This window comes from Eucalyptus grandis, chromosome 8 (assembly GCF_016545825.1).
Source record: "Eucalyptus grandis isolate ANBG69807.140 chromosome 8, ASM1654582v1, whole genome shotgun sequence".
Classification (NCBI taxonomy): domain Eukaryota; kingdom Viridiplantae; phylum Streptophyta; class Magnoliopsida; order Myrtales; family Myrtaceae; genus Eucalyptus; species Eucalyptus grandis.
Window position 1 is genome coordinate 3,333,733 of NC_052619.1, and position 21,248 is coordinate 3,354,980.

Here is a 21,248-nt window from a genome sequence, read left to right on the forward strand (position 1 = left end):
AAATTATATCCCAGCAGCTGCTTCTCCAGAGAAATATCCTCCTCACACCACGGAGAGAGCCTCAACATATCCGATGGAAAACCCAAGTCAGACAGATGATGTGCATACTTCAAGAAGACCGATCATGTCCCAGCATCATACAGCTGGAAGGTTACAAAGAATGTGAGCATTTGCAGTATAATATTGTCCCATTACTAATTGTCAGTCAATCGTCTATGATAACAGCAGCATCGTTTGGCACATAACCGATCTCTTTTATCTGAAGAATTAAATAGTGCAAAACTGAATAAATCAAATCAGCCTCATAATGAGTCCAGTCTCTAGCAACAAACACATGAGCCTCATTATTAACTTCTATCCAACTTTTTCCTGGTTCTTTTAGGACTCCAGTCTCGTCCATTCTCTGCCTCACCTTCTTGACATCAAACCACATTCCTTTTGATGCAAATATATTCGAGAGAAGGGTATAAGATCCACTATCCGTCGGGTCCAAAGAAATTGCCATCTCGGCAGCATACTTTCCTAATTCGCTGTCACCAGCATTCCTGCATGCACTGAGCAAGCTCCTCCATACCAGTGCCATCGGTTCAATTGGCATTGTCTCGATGAAATCCACGGCATCCTTTAGTCTACCAGCTTGGCCAAAAAGGGAGACCATGCAAGCATAATGTTCGGTCCCCGGTTCAATTCCAAGCCCACACATCGAGTTATAATGACGCAATCCATCTTCCACAAGCCCCGCATGGCCGCATGCAGAGAGGATGCCCACATATGTGATGTAATTTGGTTTCACTCCTGCGATTATCATTTCCTCAAATATCTGGAGAGCAGCCTGTGCTTCTCCATGTTGTGCATATGTTGTGATCATGGAGTTCCAGCATGCAACATCTTCACAACTAGCGAGGTCAAATGCTTTCCTGGCCTCCTGAATACTTCCGCATTTACCATACATATCCACAAGGGCATTCGTGACAAATGGGTCAAAATCCAAACCGCGCTTTATAATCTGGCTATGGAACTGTTGACCATGTTGGAGACTTGCTAAATTGCTCGATGCTGTGATAAGGGAAGCAAACGTGAATTCGTTGGGTCATTGTTCCGATAACTGTAACTCTAAGAACAATTTGAAGATCTCCTCATTTTCCATTTGCTGACTATATCCAAAGAACATTGCATTCCAAACTACGATATCTCTATCGTTCATCTCTTCAAATACTAGCCTCGTGTCTCGAACTAATAAAGACTTGGAATAAACATCGATCAGTGAACTTCCTGCAAACAAGTCCATAGAAATTCCAGATTGATGCAGCCCACATTGAAGACCGGCTCTCTCGACCAAGAAGATCGGCCCGCATTCAAGCTTGACAAAACCGAGAAGCTATAATGATATATTGAGTCCATTCCAGAAGTTTGAAAGAAGACACCTTGGGAGCCATGAAGACGTTATGCTTTTACTAGTTTCTAGTTCCTAAGCTCTTTATTATTTTTCTAGTTTCTAGGCTCTTTAATGCTTTCAAGTTTCTATGCTCTGTTTTTATTTCTTTGATGATATAAGCCATCCAATCCCTTGTAGAAGACAGACGACTTTTGATGAATGAAAAGCTTTGCTTGAAGCAAGTATCATGAACCTTGTAGAGTTCATACCTTGAAAACCTAGAAGAGTTTTCACTCCGTCCTTGAAGAGTCGGAGCTTTCGAAATCTGCATCCTTGAAGAGTTGCAGTCATCAATCTAGAAGAATCGGTGCCCCCCTCAACTTCCTTGGAGGCATAGAAGAGCAACCAACGAAGTTTCTATCTTTTCCTATTCTGTTCGATACTTCCAACCCAATTTCGACTATCCCACAGTGCTTATTTCAGAAAACCCAAAACAGATAAATTGTAGATCCAGAAGTCTTTGTTCATTTGGCTTTGGAATCAGGTCGATCCAATCTGTATCGACAAAGATACGACTGTTCTCCTAAGCTCGCGCAGTGCTGAAATTCCTGTTTGTCCTGTTTCCGTGTGCAAGTCACTCTCCCGATCCTATTGTTTGAGAAAGCCTCCCTAGGCTTGCATCATTTGGTATCAGAGCTTTGGAGGAGAGGACAATGCCTCCAAGACAAGCTAGGCGTCGTGGCGGCAGAATCGTTCCCCTCAATGAATTGCACACACTCGCTGAGAATATGCAACAACAAATTGACGAATTAACGCAAGAAGTTCAGCGATTGAGGGCTGAAGCAAATAATTCTCCACCCCGTTCCAGGACTAAAGATTCCCATGGTGACTCTTCCTCTTCGGAGAGTGTTCAATCTATTCATGGTCGGAGGCATGTTCGACATTGTTTACAACATATTCGTGAACCAGATTGGGAAAAGGAAATCAAGAAAGATGTTCCAGAATTTACAAGTAATGAGTCTCCTCATGAAATTGTTGATTGGCTAACACTTGTGAATGAGGTGTTTGAGCATCGAAATGTTCCGGAGAATCGTCGCATTGGGATCATTGCTATGCGATTCCGAGGCAAGACGATTGCTTGGTGGAGACGTGAAAAACAAACTCGCCAAGCCATTGGCAAAGCACCAGTCACTTCGTGGAGAAAGATGGAGGGCAAGATTCAAAAATATTTTCTCCCCAAAGGATATAAGAGAGAGCTCTACCAACGGTACCAAAATCTAAAACAAGGTACGCGAACGGTGGACCAATACACCAATGAATTCAATGAGTTGGTGATTCGTAACAATATCCAGGACCCAGAGAATGTGCTTGTGAACAAATACTTGAACGGTCTTCAATTTTACATTCAAGACGCCTTGGAAGTCCTCAACATTTGGGACTTAGGAGATGCACACCAACGAGCACTCAAAATGGAGCGCTCTCATTCTCGGAGACAGCAATCTGCTAGTAAGCCTTCTACTCAACCTCATGTTTCGAAGCAACCTGCTACATCCGAAATACGTTGCTATTCTTGTGGGGAGTTGGGTCATCGTGCTAGAAGTGGATAATGATTCTGATGAGAGTGCTGAGGATCCACTTGAAAAGGAGTTGAACAATGATGAAGAAGCTGCGGATGATGAACAAATAGTGCACGCTGACACTGGCGAACTTCTTATGGTGAGGAAAATTTTTCTTACTCCTCGAGATGACACTGGAGATAGGTGGCTGCGTACTAATATTTTCCATTCTGCTTGCACAATCATGGGAAAGGTGTGTCAATTAATTATTGACTCTGGTTGTTGTGAGAATAAAATTTCTGAAGTATCGGCAAACAAGCTGAAGTTGGAATTAAAAACGCACCCTACGCCTTATAAAATGTTGTGGTTGAAGATAGGTGCTGAGGTAACTGTTTCAAAACGATACCTTGTTAATTTGTCCATTGGTTCTGATTATAATGACAAGATATGGTGTGATGTTCTACCGATGGATGCTAGTCACATTATTCTTGGTCAACCATGGCAATTCCATAGAAGGACTATGCATGATGGTTATCGAAATACATATTCTTTTGAATTTGGAGGCAAGAAGATTACGTTGGCACCTAATAGGGTGGGAGATTCTTCGATGATGATGGCAAGAATTCGAGGATTAATTCTTTTGAAGATGGGGAGGGGTGGGAGATTCTTCGATGATGATGGCAAGAATTCGAGGATGAATTCTTTTGAAGATGGGGAGGATGATGCAGCCCACATTGAAGACCGGCTCTCTTGACCAAGAAGATCGGCCCGCATTCAAGCTCGACAAAACCGAGAAGCTATAATGATATATTGAGTCCATTCCAGAAGTTTGAAAGAAGACACATTGAAGCCATGAAGACGTTATGCTTTTACTAGTTTCTAGTTCCTAAGCTCTTTATTATTTTTCTAGTTTCTAGGCTCTTTAATGCTTTCAATTCTATGCTCTGTTTTTATTTTTTTGATGATATAAGCCATCCAATCCCTTGTAGAAGACAGATGACTTTTGATGAATGAAAAGCTTTGCTTGAAGCGAGTATCATGAACCTTGTAGAGTTCATACTTGAAAACCTATAGAAGAGTTTTCACTCCGTCATTGAAGAGTCGGAGCTTTCGAAATCTGCATCCTTGAAGAGTTGTAGTCATCGATCTAGAAGAATCGGTGCCCCCCCTCAACTTCCTTGGAGGCCTAGAAGAGCAACCAACGAAGTTTCTATCTTTTCTTATTCTGTTCGATACTTCCAACCCAATTTCGACTATCCCACAGTGCTTATTTCAGAAAACCTAAAACATATAAATTGTAGATCCAGAAGTCTTTGTTCATTTGGCTTTGGAATCAGGTCGATCCAATCTGTATCGACAAAGATACGACTGTTCTCCTATCTCGCGCAGTGCTGAAATTCCTGTTTGTCCTGTTTCCATGTGCAAGTCACTCTCCCGATCCTATTGTTTGAGAAAGCCTCCCCTAGGCTTGCATCACAGATTTACTTAAGAGGCCATGAACTTGCTTGCTCAATTCCAAGGCAAACAAAGCAGTTGATAATCCAAGGATGCTGATGAATGTCAATGGACTTGGGGAGAATGATGCGAGCCTCATACTATGGAAGAGATCCAATGCTTCCTCCGGTTTCTCTAATCTTGTGTAGCCTTCGATCATTGTATCATAGGAGACAACAGTTTTCCCATCCATAACATTGAAAATTTTCCTAACATCCTCTAGGGCATCGCATTTTGCATACATATCTATCAAGCCATTTTTGACGAAATCATCAAACTCTAAATTGGCCTTGATCGTGTAAGCATGAACTTGCTTTCCCTGCATTAAGGCCTCGAGCGAGCCACATGATGTGAGAACACTGGTGCAAGCAAATGCATCAGGATTCCAACCCAATCCAGTCATCTCTGCGAAAAGCTTCAATGCTTCCTTATCATACAAGTTCTGCATGTACCCAGAAATCATCGTGGTCCAAGAGATCATATTTTGAACTTCCATATGGTCGAATAGCCTCCCAGCTGTTCGTGCCATGCCAGATTTTGTATAACAATCGATCAGCACATTAACCACTGAAATGTCCATCTCTGCTTCTCGCCTCAGTATATGAGCATGAATTTGCTTGCCACCTTCAACAAACTCAAGTGCTGAGCAAGCACTTAAAACGCTGGAAATCACGTATTTGTCAGGAAGAAGGCCAGCATCTATCATCTGGCTAAACAACTGCAGAGACAATTCACTTCTCCCACATTTCACATGCCCGCTTATGATCGCAGTCCAAGTAACATCAGTCTTATCCAATAAACCATCAAAACCGATCTCGCCCCATCTATCCCACCATTATTCGCATACAGAAAAACCAGAGAAGTGCCAACATAGACATCCTGACCCGAGACCGGCCTTAACAACCAAACCATGCACCTGAGCTCCTTCATCAAGGCCACCCGACTGCGCACAACCCCGGACCAGACTGGCCAAAATATACTCATTCGGCCTCTCGACGGAGCTTCTCTGAAACTCCACAAAGCTCAAGAGCGCATCATCGCAACACCCATGGCGGGCGTACATCGAGATCACCGTAGACCAAGTGATCATCGTAGGTGGTGCATTTCGAAGTGTCTGTTGTTCCGTTAACGGTCCTGAAAATGGAGGCGGGCGCTAACCCGTGTGAAAATCCCATTTTAAAATTTTTTTGGAGCTTACTATTTTTATGAGAAAATTACGTCCCAAAATAATAATTAAAAAAAGGGCATAATCTTTTATCTTGGAACGATTTCGCCAGAAAATTTTCAAGAGTTTAATAAAAAGGAAAAACTTAAATAACTTTGAAAATTAAATTATCTCTTTACTAGACACATTTTTCTTTAATATGTTTGAAAAGTTATTGTGAAAATTGTCCTTAGAGTAAAAGGTTTACATATTTTTTATATTTATCTTGCGAATTACTAACAAAGATTTCCTAACCATGTTTAAAATACCTATTGAAAAAGCTTAATTTGTGATGGGAAATCATAACTGAGACCAATATGAATCTTTTTGCATCTTATAATACATTTATCTTTAATCTTGAACAGTTTTGAATGAGCAGTAAAATTATCTCTAAAATCTATATTACAATGACGTAGGAAATTAGTAAAGTGGGTAGGTCAACACAAGAGATTCTCAAGTATTCTCGAAGTTTCACCGAAAAACTGTTGTTATTTTAGAAGAAATCTAAACAATTACTGTTCAGTAAAATCTGTGAATTTAACCGGGGGTGATTGAAAATTGTCAAAACTGTTTTTTTTTTTTATTCCAACTAACAAAGTGAAAACAGCTCAATCATTGACCTGCCAATTATTACAAGAAGACTCTAGATGGTCTTCCGGATGAGCAGCCATCTCCTACGGCAAGCAACACAACAAGTGATGCACGCATTAGACGACAGCCGTCGACATCACCATGATTTTGCACGTGATGCAAATGCACTGTTCGATCCATCTGGAATATAATCTCGCACTTTACACTTAAAATATGTGCGTGCAAGACAAAATAATACGATGTAGATCTGACCGAAATATATCATCTAATAGAAGAATTATTTGATTTTTTTTTTTTTGTTTCAAGTAAAGTGGTGACAATTATTATAGAGAATGAAAATTCATCTGAAAAAAATCAATCGAATTATAAGAATATAGCTCGATCGACCTTTCATTATAAACATTAAATATGTGTTTTGATACTCACGATTGGCACATCATCTATGTACAGTATCCTCACCTATTTAAATGCATAGAAAAAATGATTTTTTTTAAACTAAAATGAGTCGTATGTACCGATCCATCAAACTATTAATCTGGAGAGGTGTACATAGGCTTCCCGATTTCGAACTAAAGATCTTAGACCTTCTTTTCTTTCTTCTTATATGGTATAAAATACGAGAAAGAAATTCGTATATCTGAGCGGGTGCATGGAGACTCTTGTGGACATGCGAATGTACGGTGATACGGTGGGGAGGCGATGCAGAGGATGGGGCCGGGTGGGGGAGCGGCTGACCCCATTTTCGTCGTGAGCGGGGTGGTGGTGGTGGGTGACCGAAGACGGAAGGGGGGGACGACCCGTGTCTTTAGCGGGAGGCAATTATTAAAGCGATGGCGACCGGCCACGTGGGTGGGTGGGCAGTAATTGTCTCCGATTGCAGGAGAGACCGCGGAAGAAGGGGCCAATCCCGTGGCCCTACGTGGCTCTTCCTGTATCACGTCAGTCCCCTCCCCCGGTCCCACCTCCCAATTGATCATGACGATGATGATGATGATGATGATGTGATGGTGATGATGATGCTGATGGTGATGGTGAACATATGCATGCATGGTTGGATACATTCTATACGCCCGTGATTGTGTGGATGCATGCGGTATTTAATTGTTTTCGGTCGGCATGAAAAAAAAAAGGGTTGTATTGTTTATTCAAAATGATACGTGTGGCAAAGCAAATCAAAATAGAGCAAAGCCTGAAATACTGCAAAATAAATTTATTCGGTAATCAATCACTAGATCTCATATCGTCATCAGTGATGAGCACATATCAAAAATTCTTCTCTCAATACAAACGACATTCCGACTAGGTTCAATTTCTTCTATACTATCGTCATAAGAAGATAGCCAAACCATTGAAGCTAGAGATTGATGACTCATACACGAATTAAACTCCTGGATCTAGATGGAGAGATGATAGCTCCCAAATCTATAACTAGAATTATAGAGTTCAAACTCTTGTATCTTTTGACAAAAAAAGCTCCCGAATCTAAAAATAATATGGAAAATGGAATTCTCATATCTAAATCAATAGAGAAGAATAAGCAACAACATAACAATAAAACATAAGCAAAATCAAAGAGAGACAGAGAAGGAGGGTACCACTAAAGGTTGAAGAAGAGGATAGAGAAAGAAAACAAAGGGAGAGAAAAAAAAAAGTCTTTTTAACTTCTTACAAACTAACTTCCACAATCTTCGTGGGTAATCATCATATGATGAACCTTCTTTCCATTTGATTTTCAATTAATTGGGTGATTTTGTCTTTTAATGTACATAGTTATTGTTTCTCAACACTGAAATTTGAAATTAGGACAAAACCGAATGAAAAAAAAAAAAAAAAAACACCATTCTTTTTATCGTGATGGTTAAAAATACTTCCGCCGTTGATGTTGTCCAAATTTATTCGAGCATTCAACTAATTCCACTGTATCTAGATAATTCCACGACTTTATAAAAGTCAATAATTGTCATATCAAATAAATGTCGTGAGATGATATTAAATCAGTTCAGAGATGACTTTTTTTTATCATGCATATTCAATAGACCTCCGAAAGATTATGTGATGGTCATTTGAAAGGGTAAATTGTTGCAAGATCGGGTTTTAATCTTAAAAGAAAGATTTCCCATCTGAGCTGGTATTTCTCATAACAAATATTTGTACTATGTTCATGCTGAATATTAGGGGGAAAGAAGGAAAAAGTAAAGGACCACTTGATAGCCGAAAAGAAAGTGTCCTGTGGAGCTCTGGTCTGGCTCATCAGAGGCCCTCAAATTTTATGGATCTCCTCGATCCGAGCTGGATGAGCTGTCCAGCCATTGTTGTCGGCTTGGCTTGGTTTGTCTGATTCGGATATTCCATTTCTTGAGTTGGAATATCTTTTAACATATCTATTGACAAGCACATTATTATTCTTTTTCTTTTTATAAAAAATAAATCCGATAAACATCATCCAACCATTTTGCCACCACTAGTATCATACAAAATAAACCTTATCAAAAGGCTTCTAAACGAAATAATCCAAAAAAAGGAAAAAAGAAAATTATTACAAGATAGAGCCCGTCGCTCAAATAGTTATATTATAAGGTTTACAAGCCACGATATATTTGGTTCGAATCCCTCCTCACTCACAATCAGTTCAGAACGGGAAGGATCTTTCCTCACCATAGTGAAATGGTGTACGATATAATGCTGGTGTAAAAATTCTCCCGAAATTGCTGAATTTTTTGGGGTGAATTCACGGGATCGTTGAGCTTCTCTCCCATTTCTTTTTTCTTTTTCATGCCGACTCAATTTCATGCTTTCTTTTTTATCAATTCGTTCGAAGTATATTTTTATCAATTTTTCCTTAAATTATGACCTTTGGCAACACTTTTCTCAATCTATTGCACACAAATGGCAAACCTCGTGACCCATATTTTATTGATAAAGGATGAATTAAGTAAGCTCTGGTCCAACAGCTTAAGGCTGCCAAACGCAGACCCTTCTACATGCTAGCATGGAGAAAAAGTGCTTTCATGGACCCACCATTTAATATTTGTTAATTTTAGGCATCACCCACCATATAATAAAAATATTTCGCGACTATTTTATATCATTTTGGCAGCCAATTCGGTGCTAAAAGTTACGTTTAGATCCGGCATCTCCAGAAATGATGCCTGGGAATTATCCCATCTCCGAAGACACAATCACATTGCCGTCCTCTAGCTTGGATCGAATCATCTAGTGAATATTGCGCATTAATTATATAATTTAGGAATCGCAAGTGGTCGTAAATTAAAATTAAAATTAAAATATTTTCCTTGGGTCAACCGTAACATTATTATGTTCTTTTTTGTTTCTATCCTTGCCCAACCGCCACAAAAACCATCAAGTGACTACATTCGAGACACCTGTCGTTGTCTTTTTGTATTAGTGTTTTAGTTGAATTTGTATTTGTCTTTCGCACGTTAAACTTATCTTTAACTAAGCTTATCTCCAGCTAGCTCCACTAAATACTACTTTGTGCAAAAATTGCTTTGGAATAAGAGTTAAATACAGGAGATTGAATATAGAATATATTTATTTCATGAAAAATGAATGATTCAAAAAATATATTTTAAGAAATGATAACTTAGAGCAATTACAAAAATAAATGAACGAAAAATATTTTTATCACCCAGGAAAATATTTTGATATAAATTTTTATCCATAATAAAAATGTTTTACATCAACTAATAATTTCAAGCAAAAGAAACAATTATTTTTAGGAAATTTTCATTAAATAATTCATTTTCGAGGGTGATATCTAACATCGTTGTCTACCCAAAATCATTATGAAAGATGACACTCTACCCAAAATTATTAAATGATTAGTGTAGTAAGATTATTTGCGGGATGATAAGAAAAACAGAATGATATATGAAACTTTCTGTATGTTATTGGGTGATGTCATGTGAACTCCGGTTTCACGGAATCATGATACTCAATCCATGTCCTCCTCCGTTATTGGAAGCTCGGAGGAATCACCTAACAACTATCAGCTGAGGCCCATGGAAGGAACAGGGAGATTATAACCAAGAGCAAGCAGAAAATCATGTTATTCCGGTCCGGAACTTTTATAGGATTCGAAACTTCTACAAATACTATTAAAACTTTCCAAGTCTTTAAGGAGAGATGGTCGCAGATTTGCCATGGCAAAACTTACATCAGAGGGAGGGAGGGAGAGAGAGAGAGAGAGAGAGAGATGAAAAAAAAACACAGTTCCTTATATAATTAATCTGCATATATTAGAAAGATCATGAATGAACAAAGCGAGCATTTGACCAAAAATAAGAATAAAGCGAGCTTTACTTGCTGACTAGCAAAGAGTAAGCATGACTTGTGAATGAATGATAGATTCTAGCAATATGTGAAGAAAATTAAACAAGTTTACCAGTGGCTTGAGAGCGAGGTTACACGATAGCAAGCACAAAATGGTGATAAGAGAAGATGATGAAGTTGATGGAGGGAAGTGCATTTTTGCAAGCACCCAAATTTTGTTACTAATTCTTGCTATAAATAAGAAGTTAGGCATGTACTTGTGGAGATGAAATTTCATAGAGTATCATTAATCGTTTAACACAAACGAAATTTGACATGTTACATGATTACATGATTAGAGAAAATTCGATTAATTAAGGTTGAAGTGCTTTTGAGCGAGCGTAATATGATGTATGATGAATGATTTTATACAAGTATGAACCATTCTAGAAGCAGACAATGTGATGGAAAGATTCAAGATATGAAGTAAAAAGAGCACTCACGCCTCAATCTTGGAGCATGGTGAGGAAAGCTTCCTTCCACAATGCTAACTGCATGTGCGAGACGATATTCAATGAAAATCGTTATGAAATATCAAATACTATGTGATGAAAAGGGTTGAGATATGGAGTAAAAAGAGAACTCACAATTGTGGATAAAATGGTCCAAAAAGTCATAAATTTATTGTGCTTTTATCAATTCACCTAAACTTTTCAATTTTGTCAATTGAATTATAAATCTTTTTACCTTTTGTTAATTGAGAATTCACTAATGTGAATGCCAACTGTCCTACATGGCACAATTAGTGTTGATATGAACAAATTTTAATAATATTTTAATATTTTTGAAATTTTTATTTGTTATTTTATTTTATTTTTTATTTGTTTTCCTTCTTCTTTTTTTTTATAATCTTTTTGCCATGGCCTTCTGCCTGAGGGTCCTGGCCAGCCTCGCTCGGATCTGGGCGCATGGCTTTTCGGCTTTGGCTTCCTCTTCACAACATGAACGATCCTCTGCTCGCCGTTCCGAATTTGGGGGGCAAACGAAATATGGCAAGAAAGTTCAACCAATTCCCATCAGGGGAAGTGTGATTTTCGAGCAAAGGAAGGTGAGATTTGAGGCGCTAATTTTTGCGAAATTGGGAAGTGAATAAGGGACACATATTCTGGAGATTCTCGGCCAGGGAACAACAGGGAAAGTATAGAATCAAGCGGTTCAACGCGGCTGAAGAAATCAATTCAATGGGCAAATTTTTCTAAAGGAAAAGCAATGACTTGTGGGAATCGAAGAAAACAAACGGTGAAGAGAAAGAGGTGGTGAAACAGTTCGTGCGAGGACGCGAGTCTCACCAAATCAACCAGAGCGGCCACCTTCTGGTAAGGAGAGCCATAAGTGAAGACATCAATGCAATGTTTGAAACGATCTCTGTTTCGCACGTCACTGCTCTCTCGTCGAGTAGAGGATCGCTCATGTTGCTAAGAGGAAACATGCAAAGCTACGCACCCAGATTTGGACGAGGCTGGTCGTGACCCTTACCCAGTAGGCCATTACCAGCCAAAATTTGAAAAAAACAAAACAAGAGGATAAAGAGGGAAAAAAAAAAAGAGAAAAGGAAAAAGAAAATTAATAAAATTAATTAAAAAGTTCAAAAATATTATAACATTATTAAAATTATCTACGTTAATGCCAACCGTCTCACATAGGTCGGTTGGTGTTCACGTTAGCAAATTCCAATCAAAATTGGTTAGATGAACTTAATTAATAAAAATGTGAAAAAAAAAATATGACTCAATTGGTAAAAATGTAATAAGTTTTGGACTTGTTGAATAAATTTTCTCACACTTGGGAAGATCCAGATTTGTAGGCAAGAAGAAACTCAATGGAAATCGTTATGAAGGATTCAAACACTGCCCAATTATTAAATGATTCGTGCAACAAAGTGTCCGAGAAACTTTAAGAAAGCCACCACGATTTATGGAACTTTCTGCATGTTCTTGCGTCATGACTAACGAAATCCACGTCCCTCTCCCTCATTGAAAGCCCAAAGCCCAAAAAAGAAAAATCACTTGCATAGAGTCCTGCCGGGCGATTTAATCCCAGTGAAGCCAGCCAAGACCCCTAGAAGGAACAGGGAGATCATAAGCAAGAGCCTAGATCACAGAGAGAGAGAGAGAGAGAGAGAGAGAGAGAGAGAGAGAGAGAGAGAGAGAGAGAGAGAGAGAGAGAGAGAGAGAGAGAGAGAGCAAAGGAAAACAATCCAATCAATTTGCATATGTTACAAAGATCATGAATGAACGAAGCAAGCTCAACTCTTTAATAAACAAAGAGTAAGCATAACTTTTGAGTCAATGATAAATTCTAGCAATATGTGGAGAACTAAGCAAGCTGACTTGAGGCTTGAGAGCAAGGTTCCATGATAGCCAATTATTTGGTTATGTTCATGTCAACGTCACGAAATATAGCATATATCATGAAGGAAAATCAAATCAAGTTCTTGCAATGTCTTAAAGTTGCCAAAGGCTAAGATATCGATAATAAAAATGCAAGAGGTTGAAGAAGCAACTCTCAAAGAATATTATCATGAGAAAAAACTAGCAAGATCGTGAATGGTCTTCACCTTTGAATGTTCCACATTGAGTAAATGAAGGGTAAGAAAATACTAGAGAAGTCTACTCAAGAAAGGAGACTTGAAAGTCTTCCACCTTTGGATTTTCTACATTGAGTAAACGAAGGGTAATAAAATACTTGAGCAGTCTAATTAATGAAGGGGCCCAGTTAGTTTCAAAGTCCACATACCTTTTTGAATCTTATTCAATCTCTTTGTACACATCGTATCATTCCTATGGAGGAGAGATTGTGCAATGTGGTAGGTTGAAATTAACCATGGAGGTACCTAACCTCGGTAAGCCTTAGCTCAGAAGCACGCGATTGTCCAAAATTGCGCTCACGCTATGGATAGTAGTCTAAATTGATCCTCATTTAAGTCATCAATCATGTGGTTTTGATACTAATTGTGACTCATTTTATTCAAATCCTCAACTTTTTACCAGACTCGAAACTTCTACAAATAAAGATAAAACTTTTTATATTTTGAAGGCTAGTGATTATGGTTGCAGGATCTATCGTGGCAAAACTTAAATAAGAGAAAGAGCGAGAGAGTAAAAAAAGCACAGTTGCTGACATAATTAATCCGCATATGTTAGAAAGATCAACTTTCTAATTAGCAAAGAGTAAAGCATAACTTGTGAATGAATGATAAATTCTAGCGATATGTGAAGAGAGTTAAACAGGCTAACTTGAGGCTTGAGAGCAAAGTTCCATGGCAGCCAATTGTTCGGTTGTGTTTATGTCAACATTATGAAATATAACAGATATCATGAAGCCAAATCATATCAAATTCTTACAAGGTCTCAAAGTTGCCAAAGATGAAGATATAAAAGAAAATAAAAAAAAATCAAGAGGTTAGAGAAACAACTCTGGAAGAAGATTCTCATTACAAAAAACTAGCGAGATCATGAATTATCTTCGAGATCGGTTGAGGCACATTGATCCATCCTCTCCATTGTCTTGCTTGTCTAGCATGTTTTTGTAGCACGAAAGTCTTCATCTTTACATTGAAAGGAGGGAAGAGAAAAGCTAAATGTAGTGACTAGTTGAGGTGACTTATGAACAAACGTTGTTCTCTCTATGTGGCCATTGAGAGTACCGAACTATTGAAGTTGCTGACTGAGGAGCTGACAATATACGAAAAATTACTTGCGAATTCTAGTTTATTCCTTACTTGTTGCTAAATGAAAAACCGTGTGTTGCTCTTCAACTAATTTTATTGTATTCATACATCAAATATTAAAGGTGGGTTTGATGAAGATATCATAAAGTCCACAAGAAATTAACTCTCAAGTTTTTCATTCTTCGTGGTTGGTCAACCTGAAACTCATCATGTTGACATCCTGCGTTAACAGAGTGAGTCTCCACCAAGGGGCATTTCTGGTTGGTCATCTTGTGGATATAGGCAGTGGGTTAATCTCTTTATATCTCTGGAACAGGTCATCTGCCCTCTTCTTCAACTAAATTGCCTGTTCTAAACTACAAAAGGAGCGTGGCTCATTAGTTCACCCAATCTTCACGAGTCAACCATGCCATTGGATGTTTGGAGACATCTTTGCAACTTCAATGCTGACGATTAATTTGCATCCGGTGAAATCTCAAATCATCAATATTCACCACTCAGTAATGACAATTCGAAATTATATCTTTTTCAATTCTTATTCACTCTCTTTGTATGTTTCGTATCATCCACATGAAGAGAACGTGCAAAGTGGTGGGTTGAGAATAGTTGTGGAGGTACCTAAACTCTATAAGCCTCAGCTCATAAGCGCACGAATGTCCAAAATCGCACTCACACTATGAATAGTAGTCTAAAATGGTCCTAATTTAAGTCATCGGTCATGTGGTTTTGATTCTATTTTTGATTCTATTCTTGATTCATTTTATTCCGATCCTAGACTTTTATTGGACTCAAAACTTCTGCAAATAATTATAGAACTTCCTAAGTTTCGATGGTAAGTGATTATGGTCGCACGATCCATCGTGGTAAAGCTTGGATGAGAGAGAGAGAGAGAGAGAAGATAGTTCCGAATATAATCAATTTGCATATGTTAGAAAGATCATGAATGAATAAAGTAAGCTTAACTTGTTCACTAGCAAAGAGCAAGCGGGACTTGCAAATGAATGATAACTTCTAGCAATATGTGAAGAGATTTAAACAAGCTGACTTGAGGCTTGAGAGCAAGGTTACATAGTAGCCAACTGTTTGGTTATATTCATGTCAAGTTACAAAATATATCAAATATCATGAAGGGAAATCAAATCAAGTTCTTGCAAGGTCTCAAAGTTGCCGAAGACACGGATATCAACAAGAAAAACACAAGAGGTTAAAAAAACGATTCTCTAAGAAAACTCTAAGTAGGAAAAATTATTAAGATTGGGAATTGTCTTCGGATTAGTTGGAGCACATTGATCCATCAGCTCCATTGTCTTGCTTGGTCTAGCATGTTGTAGTACCATGAAAAGCCTTCATCTTTACATTGAAAAAAGGAGGAGAAATTTAGTGACTAGTTGAGGTAACTTAGACTTTCATGCAGAAAAGTAATAAGACCTAAGTGTAGATGTTGCTTTTTCTGTGTGACCATTGCGAGTGTAGAACTGACGAAGTTGCCAACAGAGGAGTTGGCAATCATTGCATGAAAGTCTTCACCTTTGAATGTTCTACATTGAGTAAATGAAGGGTAAGACAAAATTGGAGAAGTCTACTCAAGGAAGGAGACTTGAAATTCTTCCATATTTGGATTTTCTACATTGAGTAAACGAACCATAAGAAAGTACTTTAGCTGTCTAATCAAGGAAGGGACCTAGTTAGTTTCAAAGTCCACGTACATTTTCGATTCCTATTTGGTCTTTTTGTGGGCATTGTATCATCCACAAGAGAGCATGTACTGTGGTGGGTTGCATGAAAGTCTTCACCTTTGAATGTTCTACGTTGAGTAAATGAAGGGTAAGACAAAATTGGAGAAGTCTACTCAAGGAAGGAGACTTGAAAGTCTTCCATCTTTGGATTTTCTTCATTGAGTAAAGGAACCATAAGAAAGTACTTTAGTTGTCTAATCAAGGAAGGGGCCTAGTTAGTTTCAAAGTCCACATACATTTTCGATTCTTATTCGGTCTTTTTGTGGGCATTGTATCATCCACGGGAAGAGAGCATGTACTGTGGCGGGTTGCATAAAAGTCTTCACCTTTGAACGTTCTACATTGAGTAAATGAAGGGTAAGACACAACTCAAGAAGTCTACTCAAGGAAGGAGACTTGAAAGTCTTCCATCTTTGGATTTTTTTACACTGAGTAAATGAAGGATAAGAAAATACTTGAGCTGTCTAATCAAGGAAGGGGCCTTGTTAGTTTCAAAGTCCACACAAATTGTCGATTCTTATTCAGTCTTTTTGTGGATATTGTATCATCCACATGAAGAGAACGTGTAATGTGGTGGGCTAAAAACAGCCGTGGAGGTACTTGACCTCAATAAACCTCAACTTATAAGCACCTTATTGTCCAAAATCGCACTTGCACTATCAATAGTATTCTAAAATGGTCCTCAATCATGTGTTTTGATAATATTTTTGATTCATTTTATTCCGATCCTAGACTTTTATTGGACTCGAAACTTCAGCAAATAAAGATAAACTTTCCGAGTCTTTAAGGAGAGTGATTATAATCGTAGGATTCGTCGTAGCAAAGCTTAGATGGGGTGGGGGGAGAGAGAGAAAAAAAAAAAAAAACATAGTTCCTGATATAATCAATTTACATATGTTGGAAAGATCATGAATGAACAAAGCAAGCGTTTGACCAAAAAGAAGAAGAAGAACAACAAAGTGAGCTCAAGTTGTTGACTAGCAAAGAGTGAACATTATTTATGAATGAATGATAAATTCTAGCAATATGTGAAGAGAGTTAAACAAGCTAACTTAAGAGGCTTGAGAGCAAAGTTCCATGGCTGCCAATTGTTCGGTTATGTTCATGTCAACATTATGAAATATAGCAAATATCATGAAGGGAAATTAGACCAAGTTCTTGCAATGTCTCAAAATTTCTGAAGACGAAGATGTCAAAAGTAAAAATTCAAGAGGTTAGAGAATCAACCCTCAAAGAAGATTCTCATTACAAAACACTAGCAATATCGTGAATTGTCTTTGGATCAGTTGAAGCACATTGATCCATTATCTCCGTTGTCTTGCTTGTCTAGCATGTTTTAGAAGCATGAAAGTCTTCATCTTTACATTGAGAAAAGGAGGGAAGAGAAAACCTAATTGTAGTGACTGGTTGAGGTGACTTAGAATTCTACACCAAAAATTATTAAGACCTAAATGCAGATGTTGTTCTGTCTGTGTGGCCAATGTGAGTGCTGAACTGTTGAAGTATCTGACAGAGGAGCTGGCAATATTAGATATGAACAATTACTTGCAAATTCTGGTTTCTTCCTTATTTGTCACTTGATGAAAAACTGTGTGTTGCTCTTCAACTAATTTTATTGTATTCATTCATCAAATCGTAAAGGTGGGTTTGATCAAGATATCATAAATTCCACAAGAAACTAACTCTTAAGTTTTTCATTCTTCGTGGTTGGTCAACCTGAAACTCATCATGTTGACGTCCTACATTAACAGAGTGAGACTCCACCAAAAGGGGCACTTCTGGTTGGTCATTTTGTGGCCACAGACAGTGGGTTAATCTCTCTATATCGTAGGAATAGGTCATTTGCCCTTCTTCAACTAAATTGCCCCCTTCTAAACTACAAACAGAGCGTAGCTCATTAGTTTATCCAATCTTCATGAGTCAACCATGCCATTGGAAGTCTTAGAATCATGTCAATTCCTCGTGACTCAAGTTTCTTTATAGATGTTCAGAGACATCTTTGCAACTTCAATGCTGAGGATTAATTCGCATCTAGTGAAATCTAAAATCATCAATATTCACCCCTCAGTAATGACAATTCGAAATTATATCCTAGCATCTGCTTCTCCAGAAAAATATCCTCCTCACACCACGAAGAGGGATCCCATGTCTCAACATATCCGATGGAAAACCCAAGTCAGACATATGATGTGCATACTCCAAGAAGATTGATCATGTCCCAGCATCAAACAGCTGGAAGGTTACATAGAATGAGAGCATTTGCAGTATAATATTGTCCCATTACTAATTGTCAGTCAATCGTATATGATAACCGCAGCATTATTTGGCACATAACCAATCTCTTTTGTCTGAAGAATTAAATAATTCAAAACTGAATAAATCAAATCAGCCTCATAATGAGTCCGGTCTCTAGCGACAAACACATGAGCCTCATTATTAACTTCTATCCAACTTCTTCCTGGTTCTTTTAGGACTCCAGTCTCGTCCATTCTCTGCCTCACCTTCTTTACATCAAACCACATTCCTTTTGATGCAAATATATTGGAGAGAAGGGTATAAGAACCACTATCCGTTGGGTCCAAAGAGATTGCCATCTCGGCAGCATACTTTCCTAATTCGCTGTTGCCAGCATTCCTGCATGCACTGAGCAAGCTCCTCCATACCAGCGCCATCGGTTGAATTGGCATTGTCTCAATGAAATCCACTGCATCCTTTAGTCTACCAGCTCGGCCAAAAACGGAGACCACGCAAGCATAATGTTCAGTCCCCGGTTCAATTCCAAGCCCACGCATCGAGTTATAATGATGTAATCCATCTTCCACAAGCCCCGCATGGCTGCATGCGGAGAGGATGCCCACATATGTGATGTAATTCGGTTTCACTCCTGTGATTATCATTTCCTCAAATATCTGGAGAGCAGCCTGTGCTTCTCCATGTTGTGCATATGTTGTGATCATGGAGTTCCAGCATGCAACATCTTCACAAATAGCGAGGTCAAATGCTTTCCTGGCCTCCTGAATACTTCCGCATTTAGCATACATATCCACAAGAGCATTCGTGACAAATGGGTCAAAATCCAAACCGCGCTTTATAATCTGGCTATGGAACTGTTGACCATGTTGGAGACTTGCTAAATTGCTCGATGCTGTGATAAGGGAAGCGAATGTGAAATCGTTGGGTCGTTGCTCCGATAACTGTAACTCTAAGAACAATTTGAAGGTCTCCTCATTATCCATTTGCTGACTATATCCAAAGAACATTGCATTCCAAACTACGATATCTCTATCGTTCATCTCTTCAAATACTAGCCTTGCGTCTCGAACTAAAGAAGACTTGGAATAAACATCGATCAGTGAACTCCTGCAAACAAGTCCATAGAAATTCCAGATTTACTTAAGAGGCCATGAACTTGCTTGCTCAATTCCAAGGCAAATAAAGCAGCTGATAATCCAAGGATGCTGACGAATGTCAACGGACTTGGGGAGAACGATGCAAGCCTCATACTATGGAAGAGATCCAATGCTTCCTCCAGTTTCTCTAATCTTGAGTAGCCTTCGATCATTGCATTATAGGAGACAACATTTTTCCCTTCCATAACATCGAAAAGTTTCCTAGCATCCTCTAGGGCATTGCATTTCGCATACATATCTATCAAGCCATTTTTTACGAAATCATCAAACTCTAAATTGGCCTTGATCGTGTAAGCATGAACTTGCTTTCCCTGAATTAAGGCCTCGAGCGAGCCACATGATGTGAGAACACTGGTGCAAGCAAATGCATCAGGATTCCAATCCAATTCAGTCATCTCTGCAAAAAGCTTCAATGCTTCCTTATCATACGAGTTCTGCATGTACCCAGAAATCATCGTGGTCCAAGAAATCATATTTCGAACTTCCATATGGTCGAATAGCCTTCGAGCAGTTCGTGCCATGCCAGATTTCGTATAACAATCGATCAGCACATTAATTACTGAAATGTCCATCTCTGCTTCTCTCCTCAGTATATGAGCATGAATTTGCTTGCCACCTTCAACAAACTCAAGTGCAGAGCAAGCACTTAACACACTGGAAATCACGTATTTGTCAGGGAGAAGGCCAGCATTTACCATTTGGCTAAACAACTGCAGAGACACTTCACTTCTCCCACATTTCACATGCCCGCTTATGATTGCAGTCCAAGTAACATCAGTCTTATCCAATAAACTATCAAAAACCGATCTCGCCCCATCTATCCCACCGTTATTCGCATACAGAAAAACCAGAGAAGTGCCAACATAGACATCCTGACCGAGACCGGCCTTAACAACGAAACCATGCACCTGAGCTCCTCCATCAAGGCCACCCGACTGCGCACAACCGCGGATCAGACTGGCCAAAATATACTCATTCGGCCTGTCGACAGAGCCTCTCTGAAACTCCACAAAGCTCAAGAGTGCTTCATCGCAACAGCCATACCGGGCGTACATCGAGATCACCGTAGACCAAGTGATCAGGTTCCTCTCAGGAATATTATCGAACACCCTTCTTGCATCCCGCAAAGCCCCGGACCTCGAGTATGAATGCAGCAGAACGTTGGCAAGGAACACGTCGTGCTGAAAACCCCAGACGACGATTCGGCCGTGCAGCTTCTTGCGGTAGCGAACGGGTTCGTCAGCGTCGGAGGCGGAGGCGGAGGCGGGCGACAACTGCAAGAGCTCGGCGAATTTGCGCCGCTTGGCCCGCAAACCGGGAAACCGGCGAGGCGGGGTCTCCAGCGGGAAGGTGGAGAAGGTGGAGGAGGAGGGTCTCGCGGCGTTGGAAATCCTGCGACATTGTCGTGCGATGAGTGCTCGACCGACCATGGCAGTAGCTCGTCATCGTAGGTGGTGCATTTCGAAAGCGTCAGTTGTTCGGTTAACGGTCCTGAAAATAGAGGAGGGCGCTAACATGTCTGAAAATCCCATTTTAAAAATAATTTAGAGCTCACAATTTTATATGAAAATTATGACCAAAGATAATATATTTTTTTAAAAGGGCATAATATTTTATCTTGGAACGATTTTGCCAGAAATTTTCAAGAGTTTAAAAAAAGAAGAAAAAACTTAAATAACTTTGAAAATTAATTTTTCCTTATATAAGTAAACGCATTTTCTTTGATATGTTTGAAAAGTCATTGTGAAAATTGCCTTTAGGGTAAAAGGTTTACACATTTTTATATTTGTCTTGCGAATTATTAATAAAGATTTTCTAACCGTGTTTGAAATACCTGTGTAAAAAGCCTAATTTGAGATGGGAAATTGTAAATGAGACCA

General features: G+C 39.0%; 2 pseudogenes; both read right to left on the reverse strand.

Moving 5' to 3' along the window:
- LOC104416184 lies at positions 1–5,515 on the reverse strand (annotated as a pseudogene).
- Positions 5,516–18,052: 12,537 nt separating this feature from the next.
- LOC120287708 lies at positions 18,053–20,865 on the reverse strand (annotated as a pseudogene).
- Positions 20,866–21,248: the final 383 nt, after the last annotated feature.